Source organism: Dipodomys merriami, unplaced genomic scaffold (assembly GCF_024711535.1).
Source record: "Dipodomys merriami isolate MVZ:Mamm:240054 unplaced genomic scaffold, mDipMer1.0.p SCAF_1, whole genome shotgun sequence".
NCBI lineage: Eukaryota > Metazoa > Chordata > Mammalia > Rodentia > Heteromyidae > Dipodomys > Dipodomys merriami.
In genome coordinates, this window is record NW_027202270.1 from 6,010,774 (window position 1) to 6,028,964 (window position 18,191).

General features: G+C 42.5%; 1 protein-coding gene and 1 pseudogene across 3 annotated transcripts in view; one reads left to right on the forward strand and one right to left on the reverse strand.

The window, feature by feature from the left end:
* The window catches only part of Gigyf2 (GRB10 interacting GYF protein 2), a 150,445-nt gene that overhangs the window by 52,270 nt on the left and 79,984 nt on the right, over positions 1 to 18,191 (reverse strand). The window lies entirely within an intron of this gene.
* LOC138826448 (large ribosomal subunit protein eL21-like) lies at positions 4,381 to 4,941 on the forward strand (annotated as a pseudogene).

Consider the following 18,191-nt stretch of genomic DNA (forward strand, 5'->3'; position numbering starts at 1 on the left):
GGTATCACTGCTGTCTCCACAGAAATTGAGGGCTAAAGACTCCTAAATTATAAGTAAGTCAAAGAGTGACTTAATTTTATCATTCCCCAGAAGGATTCAAGGTCTCAAGTCTTTGAAGGGAAATGATAGGTTAACCATGAGCAATGGGAAAATGCAAAGAAAACTTAAGCATTTCAACTTAAAAGGTAACCAAGGTTCTGGAACTTCCTAAGATGTGTTTCTAGCCGGGCGCCGGTGGCTGATGCCTGTAATCCTAGCTACTCAGGAGGCTGAGATCTGAGGATCGCTGTTCAAAGCCAGCCCAGGCAGGAAAGTTTGTGAGACTCTTATCTCCAATAAACCGCTACAAATCCGGAAGTGGTACTGTGGCTCAAGTGGTATAGTGTTCACCTTGAGCTGAAGAGCACAAAGACAGCACCCAAGCCTAGAGTTCAAGCCCCATGACCGACCAAAAAAAAAACACCTAAGACGTGTTTCTATCTACCCCACCCCATCCAGTCCTGGGGCTTAAACTCAAGGACCTGTATTTGAGCTTTCTGTGCTCAAGGCAAATGCTCTGCCACTTGAGCCACAGCTCTACTTGTGGCTTTTCTGGTGCTTAATTGGAGACAAGAATCTCACCAAGGTGCTGGGAAGGTGGCTCAGTGGTAAAGCGCTTGCCTTGCATGCATGAGGCCCTGGGTTCGATTCCCCAGCACCACATAAGCAAAAAGAAAAAAAGCTGGAAGTGGTGCCGTGACTCAACTGGTAGAGCGCTAGCCTTGAGCTGAAGTGCTGAGGGACAGCGCCCAGGCTCAGAGTTCAGGCCCCATGACTGGACTCCCCCCGCCCCCAAAAAATCTCACCAAGACTTTCCAGCCCCAGCTGGCTTTGCACTATGATCCTCAGATCTTGGCCTCCTGAGTACCTAGGATTATAGGCATGAGCCACTAGCATCAGGCTACAAAATGAGTTTTTTGAGTGTCTCACTCACCTAACCATTAATGAAAGGCTTCATTCCAGCCTATTTAGTGAGTCAACTACATCTCTAAGCCCCTTACACTTCAACAAAAACTTGTGCCAAAGTAAAAACAATTGCTTTTGGTCTACTGAAAATGTATTTGTTTACTAATCAACTTTCCTATCATTTCCATTACAAAAAAAAGTTACATTAAGTGTAAATTGCTTGTTAAACTGTATGGTGTGTGTGTGTGTGTGTGTGTGTGTGTGTGTGTGTGTGTGTGTGTTTATCCTGGGGTTTGAACTCAGGGCCTAGATTCTGTCACTAAGTGTAGTTTCCAGAGCAGGCTGGATTCAAAGTGAAGAGAGAGAGAGAGAGAGAGAGAGAGAGAGAGAGAGAGAGAGAGAGAGAGAGTGTGTGTGTGTGTGTGTGTGTGTGTGTGTGTGTGTGTGTGTGTGTGTGTGTGTGTATTCAAAGTGTGTGTGTGTGTGTGTGTATCCTGGGGCTTGAACTCAGGGCCTAGATTCTGTCACTAAGTGTAGTTTCCAGAGCAGGCTGGATTCAAACTGTGATCCTAAGATTTCAACCTCCTTCAACCTCCAGAGTAGGTGGGATTATAGGCATGAGCCACTGGCATCTGGCGCTAACTACTTTCGTGTTGTGGTCTGTAGAGTGCATGTGCCCCAACAACCCCTGCCTGTTGGTTTTGTATAAGTCATTGTATACAACAATTCATCCCTGACAAACAGAATCCAACTAAAGTGATGAGGTGCCATTCTGATACTAAGCTTAAAAAGACTGTGGCTTCCACCTAAGGAGAGCCAGCAGTCAAGGCATAGTGTGACCCAGTGGAGAAGCTTATATTATAAAGAACTGAGGCCTGCCACCACAAGATGACCCAACACCAACAGCATCTGAAAAGATGAGGGCAGAGCCTGTACACAGAAGCTAACAGCCACAGCATTCTCGGTTGCTGAAGGTAAGCAACTAATGACTAATGACCGGCAGGAGACCTTCTTTTAGGGCTGAGGTGGGTATAAAATTATGTTGTGTTGGGGCTGGGAAGGTGGCTCAGTGGTAGAGTGCTTGCCTTGCATGCATGAGGCCCTGGGTTCGATTCTTCAGCACCACATAAGCAAAAAAGAAAAAAGCTGGAAGTGGTGCTGTGGCTCAAGTGGTAGAGCGCTAGCCTTGAGCTGAAGAGCTGAGGGACAGTGCCCAGGCCCAGAGTTCAGGCCCCACAACCGGACCCCCAAAAAAAAATTATGTTGTGTTAATGGGTGTACAACTGAAAATTGGCTTAAATCCAATGATCTGGACACTTTAAAAGGTCCCATTTTATGGTATGGGAATTATATGATAATCAAGTTGTGATTTTAAAACTAAAAATACTTTAAAATTTTTAAAGGAGACAATCCTTTCTATAAACCACCATTTTCATTAAATGACTTAATGAAGAGAAATTTAAAACAAAGAAACCTTTAATGTGAGGGCAGGGTGTGGCAGGAATAGAAAGTAGAAGGCAAACAAGGGTAGGAAGAAACCTCAATGTATATAAATTGGAAAATAGTGAAGAATGGCTTTTTACAGAGAAATACATGCCAAGTACTGAGCTGCAATTTGTACATACAAAGCTAATTACATGATTACTAAACTAGTCAAACCACTCACTTTCATCATCGACTTTCACACCAAGCTTCTGAAAAATTAATAAATGTACCAAAGTAAACAACAGCATTAATGGAAAAATGCATAATTCATCAAAACCCATTATCAGTACTTTTCCTAACAATTCAAGTTAATATTAAAATGTTAAAATTATTATGCTAGGAACTAACCTATGAATATTAAAAATAGAAATCTATCCAGAGATGGTGGCACATGCCTATAATCCTAGCACTAGAGAGGGTGAGGCTGGAGGATTGTTGAGTTGGGCTACATACAGAGTCTGAGGCAATCTAAGCCACCCAGTGACACTTTGTCTCAAAAAAAAAATAGGGAGGGGGAGTTATGTGAAAGCTAATCAAAGAAAGCTCTCCATCCTTTCTTCCTTTAGAGAACGTCTCCCTGTGTGGCCCAGAACTTGTATATTGTAACTAACTTTTTTCCCATTGTAGACAATGAGGCAAGAAGTATCTACCACCATGTGTACTTTGCATTTTTTTCAATTACTTACTGTGAATGAAAAACTTAAAAGAGTAAAACTACTAGGCCAAATGACAGGCTTGATGTATTAATACACCTCTACATAAAAAATAGGGAAAGGAAAAAGCCAGGCGCCGGTGGCTCATGCCTGTCACCCTAGCTACTCAGGAGGCTGAGATCTGAGGATCAGGTTCAGGGGCTGGGAAGGTGGCTCAGTGGTAGAGCCTTGCATGCCTGAGGCCCTGGGTTCGATTCCTCAGCACCACATAAGCAGAAAAAGCTGGAAGTGGCACTGTGGCTCAAGTGGTAGAGCGCTAGCCTTGAGCTGAAGAGCTGAGGGACAGCGCCCAGGCCCAGAGTTCAGGCCCCACGACCAGACACCCCCCCCCAAAAAAAGAACTGCCATGAGGATCAGGTTCAAAGCCAGCCTGGGTAGGAAAGCTTTTGAGACTCTTATCTCCAATAAACCACTAGAAAACCAGAAGCGGCTCTGTGGCTCAAACGGTAGTGTTTGCCTTGAGCTGAAGAGTGCAGGGACAGTGCCAGAGTTCAAGCCCCATGATGGACCAAAAAAAAGGGGAGAGGAGAAACCAAACATTATATTATTGGTATTATTAGCACTGAATGATGCTATACTTGACTTGTACTAGTGTTTGAATACTCATGACCTTGAGCTTCCTAGGTATAGAGGAGACCCCAATTAAGAAGATATGGTGGAGAAAGAACTATCAAGATCCGGATGGAAACAACGGGTTTCTTTGTTATTGTTTTTGTCTTGTTTATCTGTTTTTAGGAGGGTAAGTGGGGAGGAAAGAAATGGAGGAACAAAAGGTGAACAAATGCAGCAGTGGTACTAACTAGACACTATGTTAAAAATGAACTGTACAACTTGTGGGTGGGGACAGGAGGGAAAATTAGGAGAGTATTGTCCAAAGAGAAATGTACTCATTTCCTGGTTTATGTAACTGTAACCGCTCTGTATATCACCTTTATAATAACAATAAAACAATAAAAATAATTTTATTTTGTCTGTCATGGGGCTTGAACTCTGGGTCTGGGCACTGTTCCTGAGCTCTTCAGCTCAATATGAGAGCTCTACCACTTGAGCAACAGTGCTACTTCTAGTTTTCTGGTGGTTAATTGGAGGTCAGAGTCTCATGGACTTTCCTGTGCTGGCTAGCTTTGAACTGCAATCCTCAGATCTCAGCCTCCTTAGTAGCTAGGATTACAGGCATGAGCCACCAGTGCCCGGCTTAAAAAAAAAATAAAAAAAGATCCACCTTTTGGCTGGAACCGCCATCTTCCAGTAATTTGCCAAAATGACGAACACAAAGGGGAAGAGGAGAGGGACTCGATACATGTTCTGTAGGCCCTTCCGGAAACATGGAATTGTTCCTTTGGCCACATACATGAGAATCTACAAGAAGGGTGATATTGTAGACATCAAGGGAATGGGTACTGTTCAAAAAGGAATGCCCCCACAAATGTTATCATGGCAAAACTGGAAGAGTCTATAATGTTACCCAGCATGCTGTTGGCACTGTTGTGAACAAGCAAGTTAAGGGCAAGATCCTTGTGCCAAGAGGATTAATGTGCAAATTGAGCATATTAAACACTCCAAGAGCAGAGAAAGCTTCCTGAAATGAGTGAAGGAAAATGACCAGAAAAAGAAGGAAGCCAAAGAGAAAGGAACCTGGGTTCAACTGAAGCACCAGCTTGCTCCACCCAGAGAAGCACATTTTGTGAGAACCAACGGAAAGGAGCCTGAGCTATTGGAACCTATTCCCTATGAATTCATGGCCTAAGAGATGTTAAAAAATAAGACTGCTGGACTATAAAAAGAAAAAAGAAATAAAGCCCAGAGCCAGATGCCGGTGGCTCACTCCTGTAATCCTAGCTACTCAGGAAGCTGAGATCTGAGGATCATGACTCAAAGCCAGCCCTGGCAGGAAAGTCCGTGAAACACATCTCCAAAAAACCACCAGAAAACTGAAAGTGGTGCTGTGGCTCAAGTGGTAGACTACTCACCTTGAATTGAAGAGCTGAGGGGCAGCGCCCAGGCCCAGAGTTCAAGCCCCATGACAGAAAAAAAAAAAAAAAAAAAAGATCCAGAGGGAATGAGGACTTGAGTCAAAGCCAGGAAATGGGCCAGATGGAACACAGATATGAAAACAGAGGGCTCAAGCCATTCCTGGTCACATGAAATATAAGACATGGTACAAGAGAGAGCCAGTCAGTATGTTCTACAAAATGCAATAGCCCATCTGAAGTAGCCCACCAAGCCAAAGGGAAAAAAAACCCACTCCCAACTGGTACCCTAAAATAAACCTTTGTTTTTCCAATTGTCCTGTCTTGATAAATCCTTTTACTAATCCTCAACCTCAGCTCCAAATATCCACATCTAAGCCTGTACATGGATATTTGGAGGGCTTCTTTGCTTCTATCAGGACTGTCGCTAGTGTTGCACTAAGCTGGTGTCTAGAACTCATTGCTCTTAGGGTTGAGTGATCTTCGGGGTGCATAACCTACAGATCTCTGGCCAGGGCAACTCTCTGGTTGTCATCAATGACAACAACAACAACAACAAAAAAAATCAGCAAAAAGAAGATCTGCCTGCCTATAGCCTCAAGGTGAAGAGCCTGTCTGTTAGCTATTTCAAGCTTCTGCTTCCAATCTCCAAGGGGACTTATCTCTCTCCTCCTACTTTTACTTCCAAATCCTCTTATGTTCTGGGAAAAAGATTATTCTTGCCCTGTGGAAGGAGTCTTGGTGCCAGTAGTGAGTTTCCCCTGCCCCTCATTTCTCTGGTTTTGTCCAGAATGTGCACCCTGATTTAGTGTTTTAAGTCCTCTCAACTTTGAGGATTGCATTCTAGGAGTCTTTACGTCCTTGAAAGTTGCACCCCAATTTTGGGGACCCTCTCACTGGTTAATGTCCGTCAGAGCAGCTTTCCTGATTCTATGCCCTTGTGGACATTTGGGCCCCTTTTCTCCTGGTAGGACACTTAGAAGAGACTTGGGCACTGGAAAACCCTCCCTCAACATGGAACAAATCTCTTTATTCCTTTAAGACTCACCCCAGGCTACCCTTGTTAAAGAGAAACAACACTTCTCTGTAATGTGGCCTGGCCAGCTTACAACAAACTGCTAGGTGGAAAGTTCAGATCTCAAAACAATGCTTTTTGGGGGGTGGTGGGGTGGTAAAGGGAGTACTGGTACTGGGGCTTGATCTCAGGGCCTTGAGCTTTGGCTCAGGTTTTTCACTTATGGCTGGTGTACCCTAACGCTGCCTGTCTCAACTTTTTTTTTTGCAGATTAATTGGGAGATAAGGATGTCAGAGATTTGTCTGCCCAGCTGGCATGGAAGTAGGATTTGCATATCTCTGCCTCCTGAGTAGCTAGGATTATAGGCATGAACCACCAGCACTCAGCTTCAAAGCAATACTCTTAACCATAAGACCATTCTAGAACTTAACCTCTTTTGCTGTAACTCCTCTGATGATCCTTCCTACCCCACCTCTTTTTTTCTAGGATATAGACTTCAGGGGGCAATGTCTGGCCTTATTCTCTGAAGCTGAAGACTCAGCTCATATTCTAAATGACCCTTCGCTTTCCTCTGCATCACCTATACAGTCTAATATGGGTCTCTTGCCCTCCTCCCCCTTCTTCCAAGTGCTCAGTCCTTCCCAGGAGCCCGAACCCTACTTCCAGCTCCTAACAGGCTTGTGCTCTTTCTTTAAATTTCTTCCAATTACTTGGAATTGCCCTTCTTCCTTATGCAGGAAACTCTGGCCTTCTAGCCTCCTCAGAACACCAGGTCAGGTCAAACATTTAATACCTGAAAACAGGACCTTTTAAGACAAGCTAAGAAAGGTCTTTACCCTTTGGTCAAGGGGACAGGTATGCATGTCCCCTTTCCCCCTATCCGACCTAGATAAAAATCTCAGCTAGGCTTGGCTCTGTCAGCCAAGACCCTTCCACTTTTGTGAAGGAATTCAAAGCTCTTTCCTGGTGTGACATTTGGGCCATTTTGAACATATGTTGCACCCATGAGGAAAGGTCTAGAATTCAGTCACTTAGCTGACAGTTGGGCTGGTGAGGCTTACATTCAAAACGTCCCTAGAAGAAATGCCTTCCCAAGAAAGGCTAAATGGGATTAGAGGGAAGGATCAAGGGACAGAGATCAAGGAAATCAGATGATTACTTGCTTCTTGAAGGACAGGCAGAGGACCTGTTAACTTAACAAATTAAGGGAAATTCCTCAAGGTCCCACTGAAAATCTTTTACTCCAGGGAAGAAATACCATGTGCAATTATATCACTTTAAACCCTGAGATATCAAGAGGTCTAGCAGTATTAACCAAGCATTTATCAGCCATCGTCACCAGACATTAGAAAAACATGGCAAAAGTAGAACCCCAAATGATTTTATCAGGCCCCTAACTGCTTTCCCAACCTAACTAGAAACAGACGTAAACGTAGGCAGGTTAGAGCTGGGTGCAGGTGGCTCACACCTGTAATCCTAGCAACTCAGGAGGCTGAGATCTGAGGATTGTGGTTCAAAGCCAGCCCAGGCAGGAAAAGCCATAAAACTCTTATCTCCAATTAACCACCAGAAAACCAGAAGTGGCGCTGTTGCTCAAGCAGTAGAGTGCTTGCCTTGAGCTGAAGAGCTGAGGGATGAGTTCAAATCCCATGACCAACAACAACAAAAAAGAAGTAGGCAGGTTGGACTGAGAGTATGGCTTAGTGGTAGAGTGCTTGCCTAGCATGTATGAAGCCCTGGGTTCAATTCCTCAGTACCACATAAACAGAAAAAGCCAGAAGTGTCACTGTGGCTCAAGTGGTAGAGTGCTAGACTTGAGCAAAAAAAGCTCAGGGACAGTGCCCAGGCCCTGAGTTCAAGCCCCAGGACTGGCAAAATAAAATAAAAGTAGGCAGGCTGACATACCACTCTTGAGCATCTACCCAGAAAATTTTAAGTCAGGATACAGTAAAAACACTTTCTCGATGTTCAATACAGCCAAGTTACAGAAACAACCCAGACACCCCACTATAGATGAGTGGATCAAGAAAATGTGCTACATATATATACTCATCCATTAGAAAGAATATTATGTCATTTGCAAGGAAATGGATGGACTCAGAACAAATCATGTTCGTGTTGAATGAGCTAAGCTAAGCCCAGTGAGACAGTACATATGCTAGATCTAAACTACAACTGAATATAACTTATACAGGGCTCTATGCATTTAGATACAAACTGACTAAAGAAGTATACCCTTAGTGGAGGAACCCAATGGGGTAACTGCCTGAACATCCAAAGTACTGTTTACCAAAACAAATTCCAGGAAATGGAAACATGTTTTTGTTGTTCTTCATTTTTTTAGGGAGGGGGAAAAATGGGGGCCCATGAATGGAGGGAAGAAGGGTAAGCAAGATGGTATATATTGTACTCAATATATACTATGTAAAAAAGTGAACTATGCAATTTATGGGAAGGAACAGGAAAGGAAAAATGGGGAAAAGCATAAGATGTGGTAACACTGACCAAGAAGCACTGTACTCATTAACCCCTTTGTACAACTCTTTAATGATAACAATTAAAAAGAAAAGAAAAAGAAATACAAGTGGGCAGGCTGAGAAGATGGCCTTGACAACTGCCAACTCGGGGTACTGTCGGACTCTACATATTCACCCTCCTAGACTGATTGTGGGTTACTAACAGCCACAAGCTCTCTGACGGCTCTCAATGGTCAGCTGTAACTGTTGCCAGCTGGGACATTTCGGGCACAACTGTCAAAATCATCAGGCCTATGTTCACACTGAAGGTAGGATTGTCTTGTTCTTTGACAAAAGGAGAGGTCATCCCAAGCCTAGGACTCCTATGAACCATAGCCTAATCCCAGGGGCCAGCAGATGCCTGCCTCCCTTCCTTCAACCCAGTTTCTGGGCCACAAGAAACCAACAGACAGGGGACACCTCCTATAGCTCAACTGATGGGGCTATAAAGGTGCCCAAGTTCTTCATCTCCCTAAATGTGCCGGGAGATTAAAAACCACCTTCTTCATAGATATAAGTGCTTCATATTCTGCCCTAATTACTTCTCTGGTTCCACTTTTCAATCCCCTATCTTTTTTTTTGGGGGGGGGGGGGGGTCAGTCATGGGGCTTGAATTCTGGGCCTGGGTGCTGTCCCTCAGCTCTTCAGCTCAAGGCTAGCACTCTACCACTTGAGCCACAGCGCCACTTCCGGTTTTCTAGTTGTTTACTGAAGAGTCTCATGGACTTTCCTGCTGGGCAGGCTTTGAACCGTGATCCTCAGATCTCAGCCTCCTGAGTAGCCAGGATTACAGCTGTGAGCCACGGGTGCCTGGCTTCCCTATCTTCTTCACAGAAAAAGATGGACAACTTTGATAGGGCTGTTTTATTCTCCCAGCTGTTTCGCTTACCAGAAACCGCTTTACTCACTGTGTTGCTACTCTTACAGTCCTATCCTATTCCTGGGATGTCATGTCTCATCCAAACTGAGAGCTAGCCTCAGGGTCTAGGGAAGAGATAGTTCAGGATCCACTCTTTTATTGGTATTTCTGGTCCCACAGTTCCAAGTCACCCTTGACTACAAACTCCATACTTCACCAAGTTTTTCCTGAGGTCTAGAACACTATTCTCCTCTTCACTTTCTACAACTCCAGTTAAAATATTTCTAGAAGATCCCAACTTCTTCCCTAGGCACTCCAATATCCCCTTCAAGCTACAGGTAGAAAGAAAACTCCAGGCCTGATATTGCTAAATTCTTTTTTTGGGGGAGAAGGAGGAGGTTAGTTGTGGGGCTTGAACTCTGGGCCAGGGCGCTGCCCTAAGCTCTTAGGCTCAAAGCTAGCGCTCTACCACTTGAATCACAGTGCCACTTCTAGTTTTCTGGTGGTTTCATGGACTTTCCTGCCCAGACTGGCTTTGAATCACAATCCTCAGATCTCAGCCTCCTTAGTAGCTAGAATTACAGGCAAGAGCCATACATGTTTAGAATTCCCCCCTCTAATACACCTGTTCTGGCTAGCAGCAAAGAAATCAGATGATGCTTATAGTACAAAATCTCAGTACCATTAATAAAGGCAGTTTTCCTCATCTACCTAATTATCCTAACCCATAGACTGGATTAAATCAAATCTTCATGAGGACTTCCTGGTTTATAGTGCTCTATTTGAAGGATGCCGGGCTGGGAATGTGGCTCAGTGGTAGAGCGCTTGCCTTGCATGCATGAGGCCTTGGGTTCGATTCCTCAGCACCACATAAGCAAAAAGGGAAAAAAAAAGCCAGAAGTGGCACTGTGGCTCAAGTGGTAGAGTGCTAGCCTTGAGCTGAAGAGCTGAGGGACAGCGCCCAGGCCCAGAATTCAGGCCCCACGACCGGACCCAAAAAACAAACAAACAAACAAACAATTTGAAGGATGCCTTCTTTTGCAATCCAGTCCACTGGGACACTCAGTTCCTATCTGCTTCTGAGTGGAGAAGTACTGATAGCTGGGTTGCTGACAGCCAACCTGCCATGGCAGGGCAGGGCAGGGCAGGGAGATCTTGTCAGGGACAGCCCTTAGTTTTTGGTCAGGATCTAGGCAAAGGACCTTTCCCAAATAAAGGTCTCTGAGTCTGCACAACATTCTTATTTGTAGTCCTAACAAAAAGGCCTCTCATTTAAATACCAACAAATACTATAGACACTGGAAGCATAAGGACTTAAGGTTCCCCCAATAAGACCTAGATTTCCCTACAAAAAGTACAGCTCCTGAGACCAATTCTAACCCTTGTGATAATACATTTAACTGAAAAACAAAAGGAGTTAATTTTAAACCAACAATAATAATTGGGGGCCAGTGGCTCATGACTGTAATCCTAGCTAAGAGGTTGGGATCCAAGGATCACTGTTTCAGGGAAGCAAGAGAGAAAAATCTCTGAGACTCTTATCTGCAAGTGGTAGAGCACTAGCCTTGAGTGGAAAAAGCTAAACCTTGACCCCAATTTCAAGCCTCAACACAAGGGCACATCTGGATCCCACAGTTTGCACTTACAGCCTAAAGCTTCTATGAGGTTTGAGGAGGACTCAAAAGAGAGCCTCTATACTGGATCATTGAATGAGCCGAGCTCTCCAGGCTCCCTATATATTCACAAGAAGGGGGGAATTAAATTGGGAGTCCTGACTCAATCAGTCATCCAGTAGCATACCTGTCAAACATATGGTAGTTTCAGAGGTGGCCTTATGTCTCAGTGCATTGGCATCCATGTTCTAAGAGGCTTCCAAACTGATTCTGGGGTAAGGGATGACAGTATTCAGTCCCCATCAAGGGACAGATAGTCTAAACTCAAAAAACTAACCACTGGAAATCTGATAGCTGCATTCAAAAATACTAAAGTCTCCTTTTAGGAACCTCCAACCATCAGATTCATCCCTGTCAAACCCTAAACCTAGCCAAATTATTGCCAAACCCAAACTCTGACCCCACATTCCAATATTCCTGCTTAGAAGTTATTGATCTCACCTGCACTGCCAGGTTTGACTTCCCCGAACCACTTGTTACCTGCCTCGATGATGGCAGGAGCTACTAAAGAAAGATAGAAGATATATCTTAGATTATGCAACTGTCAGCCCCTCAGAGATCATTGAATTTGGCCCCTCCCTGATAGCCCTACTTCAATCCAACAGGGAGAGCACTCACTCAATCTCTGTCTTGCACGTGCGAGCTGTGTGTGTGTGTGTGTGTGTGTGTGTGTGTGTGTGTGTGTGTGTGTGTGTGTGTGTGTGTGTGTGTGTGTGTGTGTGTGTGTGTGTGTGTGTGTGTGTGTGTGTGTGTGTGTGTGTGTGTGTGTGTGTGTGTGTGTGTGTGTGTGTGTGTGTGTGTGTGTGTGTGTGTGTGTGTGTGTGTGTGTGTGTGTGTGTGTGTGTGTTGAAGTATATGTTTATACTAGAAATGAAAAGGACTTTTAACAGCCCCAAACATCCCAATCAAACATGTCCTGAAATCACAAACTTACTAGAGGCAACCAAGCCCCCAACAAGGATAACCATACTTCCTTGCAAAGCCATTCGGAAGGCCACTAGGGTATCTTTGGGTAATAATCAGGCGATAAGACAAGGAGGTCAGCCCTCTTCTGCCTTCTCCCCAATATTCCTCTAAGGAAATGGGAAGGCAATGCCTAAGGTTTCTCGTATACCCCCGAGAGTTGTTTACAGGGACAAGACCATCATCTCCTTCTGCCTGAGTCCTTCTAATGGAAGGTACATTTTGTCTGGCCTTCATTAATCTACCCATCTTCGAGACAGTACCCTACAAAACCTTTTAAACATGCTTTCTTTCACAAGAGAAGGGATAATCAAGACTGTGTTCTATCACTTAGTTGATCTTATCTGCTGCTATAACAAACCTTGAGAAACCCATTTCTTCTCCAACCTATTAAGAGGCAAAAGACTTTACCAGGGAAAGATTGGCAACTTGATTTCTCCCATATACACCCTTGCAAAGGCCTCAAATACTTGCTTGTTTCTGTAGATACTTTTATACTAGCTTAATAAAGGCTTTTCCTATTCAGACAGGTATTATATTGAACATACAAAACTTCATTTTGGATTCCTTATATCTTTACAATTGGATAATGGTCCCATGTTCCTATCACAGGGTAGGTTACTCAGGAACTTTGCCAGGCTCTTCATATTAAAATATGCCTATATGCTGCCTGGTATCCACAATCTTCAGGAAAAGTAGTAAGAACTAAATGTACCCTAAAAGATACCTAAGCCAATTAGTGCAGGAAACACAACAATCCCAGTCCACCCTGCTCCCAGTAACACTTCTTTGATCTCAAAGAGAAAAGCCTACCTTAGTCCTTCTGAAGTATTACATGGAAAGCCTTCTCTTCAGATAGAACTAGACCCAGAAGCCCAGCAAAATTGACCCAGTATGTCCTATCACTAGGAGTAATCGACAGTGACCCAGGAGTACCAACAGGCTAAAAAATCCCGAATCGGACTCATTAGAAAAGTCTCCAAAAAAACCTACCTTTGGACCTGGAGATTGGATGTATCTTAAAATACTTCTCTCCAAGATAGAGCCTGAAAGTCTAACTGGACAGGTCCCCATCAGGCACTTTCAAGTGTTTTTCCATGGATTCCTATCTCCAGGATCAAGACAACACCTCCACCCCAAGACTCCCTGACTTCCAGTTACCACTGGGAGCCTACAGAAGACCTCTGTTGTTTTGACAACTCCAGGCCATAAAGTTACAAATGATGCTACAATGCAGCTTCCATCATCACTATGTGACCCTTTATGGCCTCTTAGGCCCCTAGACAGACTCTTGTACATTTCATTTAGATATTCAATTAGATCCTGCTGTGTCCCTATGGACCACTTCTTAATCTTCTTCCAAAACAACAAATATATAGGTAGGGACAGCTCTATAACTTACTCAACTCCAAGAAGTTACCAGATGATTGAATACCTTCCTACTAGCACCAGGACTGGCTTTATTGTTCTGGGAAGAGGCCCCATTTAAGATGATGCGGCAGATAGAAAAATGCCAAAGTCCAGGTAGGATGAGAAAGCAAGTCAAGGCCAGAAAATGGGACAGATATGAAAACAGAGAACTCAAACCACTGCTGCCATGATACAAGAAAGAAAGCCAATAAACAGGATCCACTAAATAGAATAGCCAATCAAAAGTAACTTGCCCAAAGTTTCTCTTGACTGGCATCCTAACAAATTTTGCTTTTTTCCTATTCTCCTATCTTAATAAATTATTAAGCCATAGACCTCAGTTCCAAATATCCACAACTCTAAGCAACAGTCCCAACAACCCAACCAATTTAAAAAATTAAAATGTCACATTAATGTGGCTCATCTGAATTTTTCTTTAAAATTATTTAAAAATTTACCCAATGTATGTAACTGTAACCCCTCTGTGCATTAGCTTTATAACAATATTAAAAATAAAAAAATTCACATTTTTTGTTTCCTTTTATGTGAATTTTTGTTTACTATTTTCCCTAAGATGTTCACTTTGTCAAATCCTGAAAAACCTTTTCTATTAGTACCTAGGAAAAACAAAAATATAAAGGATTGGATAGGGTAAGAACGAAGGAACTATTGTTTAAAAAATCTAGTTTTTAGGCTGGGAATGTGGCTTAGGGGTAGAGTGCTTGCCTCGCATGCATGAGCCCTGGGTTTGATTCCTCAGCACTACATACATAGAAAAAGCAGAAGTGGCACTGTGGCTCTGGTAGCCTTGAGCAAAGAGTTCAAGACCAGGATTGGCAAAAAACAAAAACAAAAAAAAGTGTGTGTGTGTGTGTGTGTGTGTGTGTGCGCGCGCGCGCGTGCGTGCGTGTGTGTGTACACTCTAGGGCTTGAACTCAGGCCTGGGCATTGTCCCTTAGCTGTGTATGTGTGTGTGTGTGTGTGTGTGCGCGCGCGCGCGTGCGTGTGTGCGTGCGTGTGTGTGTGTGTGTGTACACTCTAGGGCTTGAACTCAGGCCTGGGCACTGTCCCTTAGCTTTTTTTGTTCAAGGCTAGCTATCTATCACAAGTCACAGCTCCATGTTCAGCTTCTTAGTGGCTAATTGGAGATAAGAATATCATGGACTTTCCAGCCTGGGCTGACTTCAAACCTTTATCCTCCTATCTCAGCCTTCTGAAAGGCTGGGATTGCAGGTACAAGCTACCAGTGCCAGGCAAGAGATTTTTTTTTAATATAATGGATTAGAGAGTCTTTTGCTGAACATCATTGGAGAATCATTCCCACTGTTACAGCAAATAGTAGTTTGTTCTTTTGATTGATATAGGATCCCATTGTATGACCTTTCCACAACCTATTACTCTTATTACTCTACTACTGACCACCCATTTATGTTATTTCTGGCTTTTTACTATTACAAATTATGCTTCTATAAACATTCTTGGATATCAATTTTGTTGAACAAACAACTGCATTTGAGAATATAGTTCATCTAGATATGAAACTGTTGGGTTATAGCAAGTTCGACTTTTGTAATTTTCCTAAAACAATGGTACTACTATATCCACTTGATTGTTACTCAAATCCCTAGCAAACAGTAACATGATCAACTTCTCTATAAACAAATACAATAAGACTCACAGGATTAAGAACAAGACTCAGGACACAGCACCTGCTTCTAGGACCACAGTCCAGTAACACGCATGAATAAATGACCAAATACATTACAGTTGATACAATATATTGATCTATCTCATCTCATCTTCATATTAAACACAAAACATTAACTTAAACCTCACCATCTCTATTATTGTGAAGAATGGGATCCCTGTAATTTCCAAAATTTATGTATCTGAGTCATAGCCATATCAGAAACAGAACTTACAAAACTTATTCAACTTCCTAATCCAATTTTATATTATTCTAAGTGATTTACTCACAAACTAGAACCAGTGAAAGAAGCCAGAAATTCTAGAAAAAACTGAAATAAGAAGAGGAAGATCTAGGATCTAAACATGACAGACTTCAAATAGGCAGCAGATATGCCATGCAGAGTGTAACTTCAGGATGCAGTCTATCAACATCTCTAAAAGGGGAAAGATGGAACAAAATATATTGCAATCTTCAAATAAATGCTATTTTAAAATTTTTCATTAGCTTACATTGGTTAGAGGGAGAGTTCATTGTTACATATCCACATTCATATACAATATGTTCCAATCAATCTCATGCCCTCTATAATGCTCCCTTTCCCCTTCCCAAAGTTTCAACAATAAATGCTAAACATTCAAGTTCTTCATGGTAATTTAAATGTGATATCTCAAGCTGCTTTCATGTCTAACTCTTCTTTCCATATCAGTACAATAAAGTCAACTAAAACACTTTAGCTTATCACTTTTAAATTTTTAACAAATCTACAAAATGATTTACAAGTAAATCTAGCCCAGTGCTGGTGGCTCACATCTGTAATCCTAGCTACTCAGGAAGCTGAGATCTGAGGATTGCAGTTCAAAACCAGCCAGGGCAGGAAAGTCCATGAGACTCATCTCCAAGTAACCACCAGAAAACCGGAAGTGGCACTGTGGCTCAAGTGGTAGAGCACTGTCCATGAACTGAAGAGCTCAGAAACAGCACCTAGGCCCAGAGTTCAAACCCCACGACCAAAAAAAAAAGTAAATCTAATTGGAAAGTATATAAATTCATACCCGAATCAAATACAATCAATGAATGATCTCAGGACTCATCTCTAGACTAAGAGGTGTACTGTAAGCCAGAATGCTTTATTCTTTCTTCAGGAAAAAGGTCTTAAGGCTTTCATCAACACTTTTAGGTTATCTATGACTTTCAAAAGGAAAAAAAAAACAAAAATCAAAACAACACCTACAAACTTAAAATGCACTATTTTCTACTCAGTGAAGTAAATAACATTTTTTTTTTTGAGAAACTATATACTATACTATGTGTTTAGTGTCCCCAGTGACAGTAAATATATGTTTCTGGCTTAGCATATTAAATCTAAATAGGATTCTTCTAAAAATAAAATGAAATTGAAATGCAGTGCTGGTTTTTGCTTGGTCTGACTGAGTGGACTTCCTAAGGAGAAAGAGCAGTAAAAGGGCACCTGTGTGCATGTTTGACTCACAGCCAAAAATGGTGTTTATGGAAAACTTCAAATGGAGCAGAGAGGCACTCAGCCAACAAAATCTACAGCTGTGAGACTTGGAGCTTACAAGTGCCCAATCTCCAAAAGCAAAAGTGGAATTATGGGACAGACTTTGAAGCTTGTTTATGTGCAAATTTTTGTAACAATTGAAACAGTGAAAGGGAATTCCATCCAACTATTGCTATTTACTCCCAAATATCTCCAAATAAATACTTACAAATAAAATAGAGTGGCTAGGATAGAAAAGTTAAGTTCTATACCCACAGATTTGCAACTTTCCTCCCAGCCTAACCCCTGAGGAGATGCTTGCTCTGCTGTTTAACATGGTCCAGAAAACAGCCGTGCCTGGTTGGAGAAGGACTGGAAAGGTTACAGCATGTCAGAATCTCTTTAAGAAACAAAACAAAAAACCCACCTCATCTCTGAAAACCACCTCCTACACTGTCTGCTGGTGCATATTCAAAAGTTGTTTGAAATCTTTTGGGAAGGCAAATCAGTGGGGAGGCTTGAACATGCAAAACCGAAAGAGGTCTAGATCTTTTAAAAACAAAGCTAAGTACAAAGCAATGTAAGAAAGAATATGGAGTCCACTGCCTGGCATGATGGTTCATATCTATAATGCTAACATTCAGGGAGACAGAAGGATCGTAAGCTTGGTGTCAACTTGAGCCACACAATGAGTTCTGGGCCCACCTGGACCACAAAACAAGATCCTGTTTAGAAAAAAAAAAGGTGAGGGGGATGGAGGGGAAGAACCTGAAGACCACATCAGTGAATGCCTGCATACATAGGCAGGGCAGCACGCTTCAAAATTTAGTATTATTTGTGGATTGTGTACTAGATTACTACAGCTGAAAGAAACAGAAATGGATTTATTGAGGAACAATTTATATACATAGCCTTAGCATCTGGCCTAATCACTGTAATTTTGAATTTAAAAAATCAATTAATGAAAAAGTAATCTCCAATTAACCTTATTGTGCTATCTTAAACAGAAATCAAAGATTACACTTAGATTGGGAGTCTATGTACTTTAAAAGTTGGCATATGATCTGTGCCAGTATCAGATAACCTGGCAACTTGAACCAGAAATAGCTTAGATGCTCAGGCTACTATCAAGGGACTATCATGCTCACATGACAGAAAGCACTTCAGAGCTGTCCCATCATATCCACAGTTAGTGATGAGGAATTGCTGTCTATGGCACACTTGCAAGTTGGAAAAATTTAGGCATTCAAAACTTCATGTAAGAAGGGCATTTCTTCCTGAGAATTTTTGTGTGTGTGTGCCACTACTGGGGTTTGAACTCAGAGCCTTGCCCTCTTGCTTCGCTTTCTTGTTCAGAGCTGGCATCTATACTTGAGTCACAGCCTGACATTTTTGCTGGTTAACTGGAGATCGTTTCTCATACTTTTCTACCTGAGATGGCTTCATACTTGTA